Here is a 4,282-nt window from a genome sequence, read left to right as displayed (position 1 = left end):
TAAAAAAACATTTTTAACATTTCCGACGGATTTCCGACGGAATTTATTTAAAAAAAAAAAATTAAATTCCGTCGGAAATCCGTCGGAAATTTTGAAAAATGTGTTTTTTATTTTTTTTTCCTTAACTTTAATTTAAAAAGAAATATAAAAACAAAACATTTTTAAATATTTCCGACGGAATTTTATTTTTTAAAAAAAAAAAAATTTCGTCGGAAATTGTTTTTAATTAACACTAATTAAATGATTTAAATAAATTAGACAAATTTTGCGACGGATTTCCGATGGATTTGTGACGGTTTAGAATAAGTAAAAAAATCCATCAGAAATCCGTCACAAATCCGTTGAAAACCCGTTTTAAATAATTTTAATTTTTTTCCCGAAAAATTCAGTGGGGGATTTGTGGGGGATCTGTGGCAGATATGGATAAAAGTTGAATTTTTTTGACTTTTTTGGTATCCGTCGGAAATCCGTCGGTAATCCGTCGGTAATATTTCCGACGGAATTTCCGCCAAAAAAATCCGTCGGTGATGCCCTTTTTTTTAGTAGTGTTAATTGTGGTTTTTGATTGGTTTTTGGTAGGTGTGAAAATGATGGATTAAAGTAGAAACAAAGTATATATTTCAAAAAAGTTACTAGGCTGGGCATATATTTATGAAGGAATATGAAGATTCATAATTCTTTATATAACCTTTAATCTTTATTTTCATTAAAAACAATATTTTTAGTTATTGAATAGAGTTCTAAAGTCAATTATGTCGGTGGTCTTTGTAGTTTGTTTAAATTTTGGATTTGATCTCTAAAATAAACTATCTACACTATTGATCCTTATCTTTTCAATTTCTTAATACTGTCAATTAGCAATAATTAGGAAGTATAATTAGTGTGTAGGGAACTACAAAGTATAATTCATTTTAAAATTAATTGTAATTCACATATTTCTTTTAAAAGAATTCCTTATATCAAAAATATTTTAAGGGGGTGTTTGGGTAAGCTTTTCAAACCGACTTATTAACTTATTTCAGTTGGGTACCGGAGATAAGTCATTTTGGAGTGTTTGGGTAAAAAAAAAAAAGTGCTTATACCGGTACCAAATCGGTAATAAGTCGTTTTTGATAAGTCAATCCCCCCTGACTTATCAAAATCAACTTATTAACAATTTACCATTTTAACCCTTACCTTCCTCAAGCGACCGACTGATGATTCGGGGGTGTTTTGTGAAATCGAACYAGAGAATCAAACCAGAGAAATCGAGGAAATCGGTGCCTGTGAAATCGAATCGAATGTCATCTTGGAGACGGATGTCGTCTTGGAGACGGAAATCGGTGCCAAGAAACTCGCCGATGCAGAGGTTCTCGGGGAGAAACCACTCACAGGAGATCGCGATGACAACCTCTTCCACGGTGGGTGCAAACTCGCCGATGCAGAGGTTCTCGAGAAAATAGGGTTGGAGTGATGAGGATGGAGATGAATCTCGAGAAAATAGGGTTGGAGTGATGAGGATGGAGAGGAATCTGATGGAGAGGAATCTGGAGAAAATAGGGTTTGGAGTGAGGATGGAGACGATGAACAGTGGAGGTTGATTGGAGGACCTTTTTGGTAATTTTACATCTATAAGCCAAATTTGCCAAACACTAAAAACCAACTTATCAACTTATTGCTTTTTGGTACCATTATAAGCTAATCCAAACACTTTTTACAAAACTCTAGTTTGATACCACATAAGTTAATAAGCACTTTTACAAAAAAGCATAAGTTGTTTTAAATAAGCAATCCCAAACACCCCCTAAGTATGGTTAACGAAAAAAATTAATAAATAATCAATTTTAATTGTTGTAGCTCATTCAGAACTATTTAATAACTCAACTTATTGATGTCTTATAATATTTTAACTTTTAAAACATAATTATTTTTTTACAACCCAAAGTTATTTATTTTAAAGGACAAATTTTAATATATATAACTATTTCAATTAAATAATTTTTAAAAAATATATATATGTGATAATATGAAGCACAATTAGTTTTAGAGTGAATTAAATTTTTGTTCCTTGTAATTTTTCTAAAGACTAATTTATCATTTTTAATGGTTGTCAACTGACGATGTTAAGTTTAAAGAGTTGAAATATTATGAAACTAACAGTTAGAAACCATCAATATAAATATTTTGTTTTAAAAACTAAATCCAAAATGTAAAGGAATATATATCAATGTAATTCAGTCAAAAAGCATGTGATTAATTAAGCATAAAATGGGGTGTTGAAGGAAATCTAATGAAAGACGCATACTTTTAATTTGTTGATTTGAGTTGATAATGAAGCGTTTGTTAATCAAGAGTGCGCCGCGCTTATAAACTGCTTTTTTATTATTTAATTAAACATTAATATATTTCTATTATTTAATTGAGAAAGTGTAGACAAGTCATGACGTCACCTAGTCAAGAGTATCTTTAATTAACGTTCCTATTGGACCGTCATATACATACATACATATATATATATCACTTTTTCATAATGCATACATTATCTTTTTCATATTTTTTATCTCTCTTTTTATAAATAGTAAGAATAAGAGGTTTTCTACATTATCTTTTTCAAAGTAATTCTATTAATATTCTAGAATACCGTATAAAACTGATAATTAATCGAAAACTCTCTTGTTATATCAAAACCACATAAAACTATAAAATACAATTCAAATGAACAAAAATTAAATTAAAAACAAAACATAAATTAGGATTAATTAAAAGTTCGAATTTTTAACATCAAGATTTAGTTTATCACGATACAAAAGTAATATATCTATGAGTAATGCTTACAGAATCTTTTTCTTTCTATGGGACACGTGAGGTCTCAACATCTACCCTTTTGAAAAAAAGCAAGTGAACATGTACATGAGCTACACACCTTAACAACTTCATACATGGATATTAGATATATATAGTTAAGTAACCTAACAAGTTTTATTGATAAAATTAGAAACCTAAAAACGATGTTCCAATGACATTTGATGTATAAAAAACCTATTAAAACAATTTACTTCTTCTATTATATCATATTGATGTTGATAGAAGTTGTTGTATTAGTTAAATTCAACACATAATTGTTAGTCTTAAGAACTTAAAAGTCTTGTTAAATAGTAGGAAAAAATCTAAAAAAACCCAATGGACTTTAGTGTTTGGAATGATTAAATCATTGAACAATTTTTTTGAACAAATAAGTTATTGGACATTCCCAAACCTGTTAGATAACTCCTTGGACTTTCTAAAACCTGTTAAGTACATTCTTATTACCTATAAAACTGGTTAATGTGGTAAAATAATGGAAAAAAAAAATCAATAGACTTTCATATTTTGAAGGATTAAGTTCTTAAACATTTTTTTAACCAAAAAAGTACTTACATCTATAAAATGAAACAAATATCCAAAAAAGTACTTTCATTTACTAAAAAAGTACTTACATTTAAAAAAGATTATTGATGAAATTTTGTTTTAATTAAAAATAAAAAATATTTTGTCAGTAATTTTCCAAATTAAAAATAAAATAAAATAGAATTTAAAATGAATTACTGATTAAATTTATTTTAATTAAGAATAAAATATATTTCGTATATGATTTCTTAAATTAAAAAAATAACAAAAGATTTAAAAAAGATTACTGATAAAATTTATTTTAATTAAAAAATATTTTGTTAATGATTTTCCAAATTAAAAATAAAATAAAATAGAATTTAAAATGAATTACTGATTAAATTTATTTTAATTAAGAATAAAATATATTTCGTATATGATTTCTTAAATTAAAAAAATAACAAAAGATTTAAAAAAGATTACTGATAAAATTTATTTTAATTAAAAATTAAATATATTTTGTTGGTGATTTTCCAAATTAAAAAAGTAAAAAATAATTTGATTAAATCACTAACAAATTAAGGATAAAATTTAACTAAATACATAATTAATAAAAATAAAAATTCATTGGTATTGTATGGATTACTTATATTTAATTAATGGTTAACTTGACCACTGTCAGACGCGTTAACACATTAACATGTTAATGAGTGTGAAAGATCGTATTCGAATATTATCGGTGATATCATTTTACCGATGGATTAACGACGAATTTTAATTAATTATGTATTTAGTTCAATTTTATCTTTAATCCACCAGAAATTTAATCAAATTATTTTTTATTTTTTTAATTTGAAAAATCACCAACGGAATATATTTTATTTTTAATTAAAATAAATTTCATCAGTAATTTTTTTAAATCTTTTTTATTTTTTTA

This window comes from Cynara cardunculus (genome assembly GCF_001531365.2).
Source record: "Cynara cardunculus var. scolymus isolate 2C chromosome LG 13, CcrdV1, whole genome shotgun sequence".
NCBI lineage: Eukaryota > Viridiplantae > Streptophyta > Magnoliopsida > Asterales > Asteraceae > Cynara > Cynara cardunculus.
The sequence above is the reverse complement of the archived record's forward strand: the minus strand, read 5'-3'. Positions refer to the sequence as shown.